A 12,073-nucleotide genomic window follows, 5' to 3' on the forward strand; every position below is an offset into this window, starting at 1 on the left:
TCTCCTGAGCTAAGATACACTCCAGTTCATGTGACTTTAAGGAGCTGCTAACAGCACTAATTTGCAAGTGGTCCACTTTGCAAATTCAGTCATTATTAAAAAGTGTCCACCACCCATCTACTGATTACCAGGCACCGATTCTGCAGAGAGCTGGGAGCATGGAGACCCTTGCTCCTCACTGTGGCGGCCTGTCAGCATTCCTCCATCCCTGCTGTCATAAGTGGCCTAGCCTGGGGCGCATTGTCATCTTAACCCTTAACTCAGTGGTGCTTAGAATGGGTTTAGGATCTCATCGGCAAAATAATGCTTTTCATAAGAGAAATTAGCTAAAATGCTGTGTGATGCCTGAAGTACAAATACCAGAACTGAGTAGTAGACAGTCTGTAAGAACTTAGAATACAAAGGCTTTCAAATGAAAACCGGAAGCTTTGTCCTGTGATCAGTTGTACAAGGACTGCATGTCAAAACAAGCACACACGGGGAGAAGTCCCGCTTCCTGGTGCTGGCTGTCAGGCAGTGGTTTTTCAGAGCTTCGCATCTGGCCTGCTCAAAGAGTAGATGACCCACTCAGTTTGCTTGCTGTCCTTCTCAGGTCTAGATAATCAGATTTCTGCTTCTCTAGAACCATGGGATTCCTGCCAGGGTACGAGGTCTTTAAATAATCCATCACTGCAACACAAAACAGAGTTCTTTCTCTGATGGTGAGCTTGAAAGATGTGCAGCCTCTACACCATAAGACACCGTTTCAGATTTACAAATGCCTTCTGATTGCAAGGTCAGATTGTGTGTTCCTTGGAAATAATTGAGAAGACGCAGAGAAACCCAATGCAAAGGATTGTTTGTCACTCAGAGGTAGCATCCAGTTGCTTCTTGGTACTGACATTAGTATGTTCTTAATACCAGTGATACAGCTGCAGCCAAGTCTAGGCACTGTAGGTACAACATCATTCCTAACCATTATCCCTGCTAGGGTAGTCAGGTTTATTAAAATCCCTGTATAACAATTGAGAAGACTATGCTATCAAAACACTGCCCGCTGGGCCCTGGTGGCGCACATCTTTAATCCCAGCACTCGGGAGGCAGAGCCAGGCAGATCTCTGTGAGTTCAAGGCCAGCCTGAGCTACAAAGTGAGTTCCAGGAAAGGTGCAAAGCTACACAGAGAAACACAGTCTTGAAAAACAAAAACAAACAAACAAACGAAAAACCACACTGCCCATAGTGACGTTTGTACTATTTCTTTGGGGATTTGTAAATGGCCACATGCTAAATGATGTAAGGCAACGGAAGGTCATTCATTCTGCCAGAGTGTGAAATCAGGGTGTTTGCAGGGCTGCCTTCTTCGAGGGTCTAAAGAGACTGTTTGTCCCTGTCTCTTAATTCTGGGGTGTTCCTTGCCTGGCAGATGCCTAACTCCAAGCTCTGTCTCAGTCTCCCCTCCTCCTCCCTGTCTCTTCCTGTTTCTTATGTGATGTAGGCACTGCCAGATTTCGGGACCTACCCAGACTGATGCCCTTTTAAATCATAAACTTGACATCTGCAAAGATTTCCATTTCAGAAGAACTTTCTAGCAGATATGTCTTTTGTATTAACAGATAGTCAGCAATAGGCTCTGACCTAGGCATAGTGACTTAAAACTGTATTCCTAGGCCCAAGCCCATAGCCTTGCTGAGGCAGATAAGAGGGGCCCACCTCTTCCTGGGTCACTGGAAAAGCACTGTTAAGATCTGTTAAAGTCACTATTAATATTAATGACAAATTCTTTACATTCTTGCTGTAAGTACTCCTGTCTTGTCCATTTACCTGTAAATAAGTGAAAATGGTGGGGGTGGAGAATGAGACTCCCTGCATGGCTTTTATTGGACCCTTTGCCTGCCATAGTTGCCTTGAACAAAAGGACTTAGTCATATAGCCAGCCACAGTACTTTTACCAGCACCATCTGTCTGGAACACTATTTAGATGCCTTAAAAAAAGCTAAGTGATGCCCACAGCTGATTACCTCAGCCCCTGAAAGCCATCAATTTGTACCAGACTTTGCTAGCTCAAGCTTAAATGAACTCTGATAGTCCCTGCGACCATTTCTTCCCAGACCACTGAGGGGAGGACTTTTCCTGGCTGTCTCGCAGAAGGACAGCAGTGACTGGTGCCAAGAGGCAGGGCTGTGATTGGCCCAAACCTAAGCAAGGCTCTTGGTTCATTCCACCAACTGGAATGCACTCCTCTGAGCTTCGCCTGGTACTGTAATGTCAAGTCCAGTAAAAAAAAAAAAAAAAAAATCTCCCCTTGCCTGTGCTTAGTAATGTATGCTGACCTGGTAACACAACGAGAAAAACGGAAGACAGCAGAAACGAGGCAGTGGCAGTGATTGCTGAGAAAGGTCAAGCTAGCCAAGTCTCTGACCCCTGAAGAAGCTGCTGGACGGTTCCAAGCTGGTCAGGGCAGGAGAAAGAAGGGCCGCTGAGGTAGAGAGACGGCGAGAGAGGGTGGGGAGCTGATACTGAAGAAGGAAGAAATGCTTCCAGGGGCCAACGCAGAGAACCTGCAGGCTGCTGTCACCAGAGAGTGAAGCGTTGGCCGCCAAGCATGCGCAACTGGGCTTTTGGTGCCTTCACTTTGGAGAGTCTCTGAGTGGGCAGGGTTTGGAGAGAGTAGAGAGAGCAGAATGAGGCTTCTCAGACTGCAGGGGTGAGCTGGAGGTAACAGTCGAACACTGCTGACTCCCAGCAACCTGCTGCCTTCTCCTACGCCATCCCAAACCAGACTGCTCAAACTGATGTCCCTCCCCTCTACTTCCTGTGCCTCTCTGTCTCCATTCCCCTGATTCCCTCCTACTCGCTGTTTTTTTCTTAATAATCTTGTGTTCACTTCCTGTCAACTGGTTGCTTGCTTTGCCTCTTGACCTGTGGTTGACTTTATTTAGTCCTCTTTGTAATATCCAAGTAGAAAGCTCTTGAATTAAAGGTGTGTGCTGGGACTGAGCCACACCACAACTAGAAACAGGTTTTTCCAGTGAATAACATAGTCTCAGGGTTCACAGTGTGATCAAACATTCTGTGACAGAACTCCTTGCTTGCTCACATTTTGTACCTGGGTAGACAACCAGACCTTCAGCTAGTTGACTGGCAATACTATGATGTATAGCCTTTGATGTATATTATTGTTTACAAGATAGGGTCAGGCTGTACTTGCAAGGTGATAATTCAAGTGCTAGAAGCAGCTAGGGAGTCTGAGGTCACCTGTGGCAGGCCCCACTTTAGGACTGTAAGTGAGCTCATGATCAACTTGGATCCAGAGCTGAATAAATGTGAACTGGTGGATAAGTGTACTACCAGCAAGTGGAAATCAGTTACGACTCTAAGGACCAGCTAAGTTGTGTGGGCTTTGGGAATTATCCCATATCTCTAAGGGGCCATTCCAAACTACAGTGGAGCTATGCTAAGAGCCTGTGACCCCATGACTCTTGCAGACCAGCATCACTGCCTGAGCCCTGACACAGCACTGGCAGATAGCCAGGAAAGCGCACACTGGCATTAGTGACCAATGTGAGTTGAATGGGCACATAGCCATTCATTTTCTCAACATACTGCTGTACAAACAGCCCCTCTCTGCAGACCTCTACAACTTATAAGATGTGTGTTTCTGAATCTCCCAAGGTTCCAAGTAGGAAGTTATGTGAAAGTCATGCTCAAATAATTACATTAAGAAAAAAAATAATTTTTAATCTGTCACAGATTCATAGTACTTTCTGTTGCTTTGTTTTTAGAAGGTGCATTGTTTTAGAATTTTCACATAGGAAAGCTGTAAATGCTAAATCATTTACAACTAAATATTCTCACCCACTTTTTCCCTCCCCACCAGAATCACAGATCTGTCCCACAATATTAGCCCCTGTTACATTTCCATTACAGTGAGACTTTATTCACAGATTAGTTACCAGAGCCTTCCCCTCTGGGATCATACAAAAAGACCACTGTCAACCAGGTAGGATGTTTTTCCTATGGTTTGCTTGTGGTTGAGTACTAGCATTTTATAGCAGAGCAACTTGGCAAGTTAAAGGCATCAGTGTAGTATGTGTGACCCTGTTGCACAGGGTATATCTACAGCTCTTCCTGCCCAGGGGTGGGTAGAATGCACACATGTATGTAGCTACCCTCCACAGGCAATTTCCACTTGTGGTGAACAGGGATTGTGTCCTAAGCATCTGATTGTTGAAAGAATTGCTTGGAAATTGGAAATCCTTTTCCCGTGAAGCAGTAAATGATGTGGAAGCTGCTGAGGTCAGCCTCCAGAGGCTTTATAAACCAGTCTTTCTTTGTAGGATTCGAGGAGCAGTGACTATACATGGGGAGATGCATCCTGAGGTCTTACTTCAGATTTTAACATTATGTATTTTCATAAAAGCAGATTACAAACCCTGAACTACGTGACCTGAGTTCAAATCCTTGCTTTCTTAGTTGGTGTGACTTTAGACAGCTTGACACCCACATTGTGTTAGTCATTGTTCTGTTGCTGGGAAAGGACACCATGACCAAGGCGACTCATATTAAGGCAGTGTTTAACTGGGGACTTGCTTACAGTTTCAGAGGTTTAGTTTGTTATCGTTAGGGTGGGGACTGTGGTGCCATTCAGGCCAAGAGACAGAAACTAGACCTGACACGAGTATGAAACCTCAAAGCCCACCCCCAATGATGCACTTCTTCCAGCAAGACCACACTTCCTAATCCTTCTAAGTAGTGCCAGTCCCTGCTGACTAAGCATTCAAACATATGAGCCTCTGAGGGATATTCTGATTCAAACCACCACATTTGTTAATCGTGAGTTTCCTCATATGTGAACTGGGAATAACAAATGCCTGTTAATGTGAATCTAAGTATTACAACCACCCATAGGGATGTACTCAGAACCACAGTTACAGAGCTCTGTGTGGTACAGGCACTCCATGCATTTGTGTCTGGCTGCTGCAGAAGGGGTTCATCTGTCCTGTAGATTCCAAGGAGTGAGGCCAGCTCTTCTGTAACATCAGCAGTGGTTCTTGTCACCTAAAGTATAAACTCCAGGGCTTTACAGAGTCAGGAAATGATGAAATAGCACCTGGAGGGTATTTGAACCGAGGCTGGTGAAGGCATGGAGCACATGGGGACTGATTTGATGAAACAGGCAAGAATGTTTCCCCGAGGTTTGCTTGGTGCAGAGGAGTAACATTTTACATCTGAGCAGTTTGGCAAGTTAAGGACACCAGGATAGCATGTGTGACCCCGTTGGTGTAGCACCACTCTCTCCCCAACGTGTGTTTCTCACCCTTCTCCTGTACCAGTCCTGATAGCAGAAAGTGGGTTCGGGGCTGACATCTCATCCTACGGCTCCGCTCTAGTTCTAGCTGTGGTAAAACACTGCCCATAATCAACTTGGGGAGGAAAGGGTTTATTTCATCCTACACTTGGCAGTCTATCGTAAGAGAAGTCGAGGCAGGAATTCAGGGCAGAACCTGAAGAAGAGGCCCTGGAGGAGTGCTGCTTACTTGCTCGCTTGCTCTCCGTGGCTTGCTCAGCTTGCTTTCACGTACAACCAACTACCACCCGCTCAGAGCTAAAACATCAGCAGTGGGATGGTGCTTCCTCATCAACCATTAACCAAGAAAATACCCCACAGTCCTGCCCCCAGGCCAAGCTGATGAAAGCAATAGCTCGATTGAGATCCCCTCTTCCCGGGTAAGTCTAGTTTGTGTGGAGTAGACATACACTAACCAACACAGGCCTGTGAGCTTTTCTCTCCCATCCCCTGCTTTCCCTTTCTCTTGCATGTTCTTGTCTGTGTCACAGTCACTTCTGCCATTGGTGACCTAGAATCAAGAGCAGGAAGGTAGAAGTGACAGGGAGAGGCACAGAGAGGACAAAGGACTGATGTGATGTGACCAGGTGAGGCATTCCTCTGGTGGCCCAGCTGAAAGGACAGAGAAAACGCTACAGGCCTGGCTGTGCCGTGGAGTGCCCGTTTTAATCCTAATTGGAAAGAGGCTTCTCTGTGGAGTGAGGCAGTTTTTATTGTACTCACATTTGACATTAAGCAAAATACAATAGCAAACACTGCCCATGTCTTAGATGAACGTTTGCTTACTGTATCTTGTCATATAAAGAATGAACTCATGATAACCAAGAGTTTCACTCAAAGAATTAAGAGAATGTTAGTGCTGAAAAGAGTCCTTGAGTCCATCTTATCCATTTCCAAACATTATGCAAATGGATAAACTGAGGCCATAAGTGAAATGTTTTGGCATGGTCAAAGCTAGTTAGCAGTAGTCGTAGCAAGAACACAAGTGCCCCGGCTTCTAGAACAATGAGATGCCGGGGGTGGTGGGTGGTGGTGGGGTATCCTTCTGTCAGTGTATTATGAGGGGAGAAGGAGCAGAGGCAGGTGATAAGGTAGTTATCCATGTGCCAGAATTTCCACACTAGGGAACCTCAGTAGATCAGAATTTACAAAGGTTGGGTTTTATTGTTTCGGAGCTCTGAACCCCTTCCTGTGTTCCACGTAGCCTGATGAAATGCCTCATCGGTCACCTCAGCATGGCATCCTTAGACACTAAGAGTCTCCCTAGGGCAATGATCTTGAGCTTAAGCGTTGGGCTGTAGCAGCAAATCCAAAGGATTTCCACAGCTTCCACAGAATCAGTCCGTCCTGAGTGAGCTGGACTTGTCTTCATGAAGTTCCCTTGGATGAAAATCAGAATCATGTTCTAACTTTTGCCCAGTTCAGAACATTCTAGCGAAGCTCATTGACATTTTTATCTGTAGGATTTTTAGGTGGAAGACTAAGTATATAGAGTCGTCACTAGCCTTGTTAATATTGGTGGTAATTGTGTGACAAAATTATAGCTATTAAGTGTGCCTTGCCACCATTATGTCATTATCTCTGGTTATAATTATAATAATTGGAGAAGTTGAAGGATTATGCAATATTGCTTTCTCTTGTTACTGGATATTCTTGCATCCTTTGGCATATGAGGCAGGCCTCCTCCTCTCAATGGTCAGATCTTCAAACAATAAGCAGCATGTTCATCCAGCCTCTGCACCTAGACCTGTGTCATGAGTCTCCACAGAAGGGCTGTGACAGCAGCCCCAGGAGGCCGCCTCCTGAGGCTGCCCTGGGGAACTTCCCTGTCTTTTAGCTGCCTGTATCATAATTCTGTCATGGCTTAGTCATATTTATTGGAGCTTTTCTTGACAAGCAAGTGGCCTGGCAACTGCGTGTGTGTTCCACTGAGCCCTTGCTTTCATTGAGAAGAGGCCTGCCATCCTGTGACAGCTTCGTGCCCCTTCTCTTGGTTGTGCGGAGCCCCCATTCTTGCCCAGGCTGATGCTCTCTGTCTGTGCTAACCTGCGTCTGCTCAGGGAGAGCATGGCTTGGTGAGGGTCTGCCGTGCTTCCCTTTGCCTCTCTGGGATGGTGGAGGCCGCAGCTGTACTACTGTCCCAGCTCCGGCAACCAGAGAGAGAACCAAGGGCAGTGTTTCTAAGGAAAGGCTCTGCACTAAGGAACTACCATTGCTGCTTTCTATGCAAACAGAAAATCCAAGGATAAATAGAAGCTCAGCAGGACACATTGCCCAGGTGGTTTTTATTTTGTTTTTCTTTTTTTCCTTTTTTTTTGATACAGCTCTTATTGAACAGCCCATGCTTGCCTCATGGCCTTACCATGCAGACCATTTGAATTCATGATCATAGTTCCTCAAACTCCCCATAGTCTTCTAAGGACTTAGAAGAATCCATCAAGGGCTGGTGAGATTGATCAGTGAGTGTAATTGATCCAAGTTCAACCACCTCTGCTCAGCCCTAGGACACACATGGTGGAAGAAGACAGCCATCTCCTGCAGGCTGTGCTCTGACCGAGTGCAGCTTACACACACACACACACACACACACACACACACACACACACACACACACACACACAATCAATAAAATATTTAAAATGAATGTTTTTAAAGAATAATTCAGTGCACAATCCATGGAAATGCCTTCCAGATTTTAGGTTTATTTTTTTAAAAATGGTTAATTGATGGTCTAGGTATGTCCGACCTTTCAATATTGCAAAACCACATTGTTACCTATAGAGTTTATGCTCAAGAATCATGTGATCAATTTCCAAAAAAAAAAAAATCCCACAATATTAAGTAAGTTGAAGATTTTATGTTAGACTACATTCATAGCTCTCCTGAGACACATGTGACCCACACCTGCTACACATTTGACTTAAAATACTTGAAAAGTCATAAACAGTGGTTCTGAAGTTGTCTTCTATGTAGTCAGTGGTCAGAATGTTCCATGGGAATCACTCTTCCTAATTCACAGGAAATGTAGGTTGATGAATGGCATGATTAAGGTTTTTTAAACATTCCTAAATCTTTGGTTTCATTGTACCTATCAGACTATCCTGGAAAATATCATTTTATGCAACGGGGAATTTTGTACTTTATTTGAATTACATGTAGTCTTTTAAATAGCTTCCAAATTCTCTGGTGCTCAAATAACTTCAAAAGCCATTTGTCATTGGTATCCAAAATATATTTTCAGTTTTCTCAAATTAAGTCAGATTTTATAAGGAGTGATGTCAAATTTATTCTTGGTAGTCTATTGTCTTTTCTGTATTTGCTGTTTTATTCCCATATCTGTTTCAAAATTTCTACTGTGAAGTTGAATGTCTCCCATGTCCTCTTATGAAGACTGCAGGTGAAAGCACAAGTGTGAAAGTGCTCAGTGCAGACCCCCAACTTAACGTACTAACAGCTGTCCTTGTAGCCTTCCAACCTTATGATTGTGAAGAAATGACACCCACTCAAGAGGAACTGAACTTGTAAGTTTGACCTTTTCCTGGGTCAGCAATGTGTACTAGCACCTTATAGTAATGCTGGGACACAGCAGCACACCTTCAGTCAGCCATTCCATCCCTTGGATGACCAGCCGAGACTCCACAGTTCTGTTGCTGGAATTTGTTCGACATTGGTTTCCAATACATGTTAGTAATTCCACACATTGGTATACTGTAATCTTTTCATTAGATGACCTTGCCCAGCTGTAGGCTAATTCTCAACATCCAGAGCATGTGTACCATAGGTTAAACTAGCATGTTCAGTCTGGATAGTATATTGCATGCATTAGCCATGTGTGGGACTTTTGATTTGTGATGGATTTATCAGGGCATAAATCATCCTTAATAAAGAAGCTTCCGTAACTTGCCCCAGATCACTCAAGTGACAAATGCCAGAACCAAAAAGTGTATTCTGTTCCCTTCAAAGACCATGATGTCCCACTGTGTTCAGATGCTTTTTGACTCTTTTCTCTCATGTGTCCCTTTTGTCTTTCAATTTTTTTTTTTTTAATTTAATCATGGTAAAAAGCACATCATAAAGTTAAACATGTTAACCATTTTAAGATGTATGGTTTATTGTCATTACGTTCACTTACATTGTATAATCATTGCTACCACCTGTTCCAGAATTTTATATCAAAACATTGGACTGTTGAACACTGAGTCCGTGCCTTACCTCTTCCCCATCTCAGCCGACAACTTCCGTTCCACTTTAGTCTGTATGAGCTTGATCACTCTAGGACCTTATGTAAGTGGAGTCATACAGTATCTGGCCTTTAGTGACTACCTTAATTCATTCAGCATAATGCCCTTAAGATACGTCTGAGCCGGGCGGTGGTGGCGCAAGCCTTTAATACCAGCACTCGGGAGGCAGAGCCAGGCGGATCTCTGTGAGTTCGAGGCCAGCCTGGGCTACCAAGTGAGCTCCAGGAAAGGCGCAAAGCTACGCAGAGAAACCCTGTCTCGAAAAACCAAAAAAAAAACCAAAAAAAAAAAAAAAAAAAAAAAGATACGTCTGTGTTGAGTTGGGGAGATGGCAGTCATAGCTCAGAAATCTTTGTCTTCTAGGAGGAAACCTGACACAGTTCTGCAGCTCAGTCCATTTATCGAAGATCCATTTTTGAAAGAAATAAGTCTTACATGCAGTGACCAGAAAACCAAATTAGGTGTTTCCTAAGTAGTATTCTAGCTTAGAAAAACAGGCAGATTGGAAATTAATCTTGTTTATATTCTTAGCTTCATCTACTATGCAAGTGGGTTATGCATGGAATATTCTAAATCAGTGTCGCAAAGCACTCTACAGGGCCTCTAGCAGTACCCCAAAAGAGAGCTGAATGAGAACCAAAATCTAAATAGAATGTTAGTCTAAACAAGACATCAAGAGAGAACCATGCAGGCAATGGCTGTGCAGTACCTCTCTAATCCACGGAAAGTTGTGAGCTGAGTCAATGCTCCTGGATTTATATAGAGATATTAATGTGAATATACATATTAAGTGATACTAATGTGCTAAATGCTGTCACCTTTTAAATGAAATTTTCTCAGATATTAAAATTCTGCTTAAACATTTAAAATTTTCTATTGAACCTTAGCAAAGGGTCACAGCATAGCAGAAACAGTGCTGTCTGTTTATGATATTATCATCAGGACACATGCCTTGAGAACAGGAGTGGCGACATTTTATGGGCCTTGGCACTGTGGACACCTGGCCAAGATGGTCTTGTGCATTGCTCTTCAGCAACATCCCGGCCTCCAGCCACTAGAGGGCAGTAGTATGCCCCACACCTTTTGTGACAATGAGAAATGTTTCCAGTAGTTTCCAAAGGTGAGGTGGAACTTAGGGCAGGCAGAGTCACCTCAGAGAAGAATAAATGATATATTGGAGGAATCTAACAATAAAATTTCTAAGTTAATTAACTGACAAAAAGCAACTAATATTTGCAATAGAAAGTTCAAACTGCCGCTGGGTGGTGGTGGCACACGCCTTTAATACCAGCACTCGGGAGGCAGAGCCAGGCGGATCTCTGTGAGTTCGAGGCCAGCCTGGGCTACCAAGTGAGTCCCAGGAAAGGCGCAAAACTACACAGAGAAACCCTGTCTCAGGGAAAAAAAAAAGAAAGTTCAAACTGCCTTCTCCGTCTACCACCCACCTACCTGCACATTCCTTCTACTGTGTGCCTCTCAAATGTGTTGCTTAGTTGTTTTATATAGTTCTTCCAAATATAGGGAATACGGTGTTCACTGAAAGGGTTACAAAGGTCAGAAACTTAGACTGGGCAGCAAATGACAGAACAGGCATTCATAACCTTGTGAAACTAAATCTGAAAAGAAAACTAAGGGAAAAAAAAAACAAAAAGAAAAAAGAGATAGAAAATCAACCAACTCCCCACTCTTAAAATATCTTAAACAGAGAGATAGTCATTTTCTTGATCTAGTGTTACCAGAGAAATTGAACAGTGTCAGTGGGTGTAAGGGACAAAGATACCGGACAGACAGAAGGAAAGGATGGAAAGTGTCCAAAAAGAGACAGAGAGACAGTACTCACAGCAGCAAAGTTACAAGGGCCAAAAGGTGAGCACAAATGTCACTTGGTGGTTGAGCATAACTAAGCCCAGTCGAAGCATGTAACGCTTACCATTCAGCCTGAGGGCAGAAGTTAGTTCTAGTGATGCTAAAACATACATGCGCCTTTTAATTTTTGTGTTGACGGTGTGTGGATGGGGAAGTGGGTTCCTGCATGTGTGTGTACACACATTTGTGTGAGGGTAAATGCAGGCACATGTGTATACACTGTGTGTGTGTTCCACATGTGTGTGGAACTCAAACAACCTTGAGTGTTGGTCCTCACCTTCTGTCTCGTTTGAGACAGGACTCTCTTTTTTTGTCACCACTGCGTACACCATGTCAGCCATCATCAAACTTCTGGAGATGCTCCTGTCTCCCAGCCTCCCATCTCCCCATAGGAGTACTAGAATTACAGAGGATTGTGCTGTGTCCAGCTTTTATGTGGGTCCTCGGAATGGAAACTTCAGCCTTCACCATCCATAAGTCTAAACCAGCCTCTGAAAGGATGGATGGGACAACTGTGAAGTTGTTGACCTGGAAGTTGTTCCATGTGTGAGCTACCAGGGCATGCATCTAAATCAGTGGTTCTCAACCTATGGGTTGAGGCCCCATTGGATCAAATGACCTTTTCACAGGAGGTGCATA

General features: G+C 44.1%; 1 protein-coding gene across 18 annotated transcripts in view; it reads left to right on the forward strand.

Moving 5' to 3' along the window:
- Positions 1-12,073, forward strand: part of Asph (aspartate beta-hydroxylase) — a 230,008-nt gene that overhangs the window by 215,143 nt on the left and 2,792 nt on the right. The gene's annotated exons all lie outside the window — the stretch shown is intronic.

This window comes from Peromyscus maniculatus, chromosome 2, assembly GCF_049852395.1.
Source record: "Peromyscus maniculatus bairdii isolate BWxNUB_F1_BW_parent chromosome 2, HU_Pman_BW_mat_3.1, whole genome shotgun sequence".
Taxonomy (NCBI): Eukaryota; Metazoa; Chordata; class Mammalia; order Rodentia; family Cricetidae; genus Peromyscus; species Peromyscus maniculatus.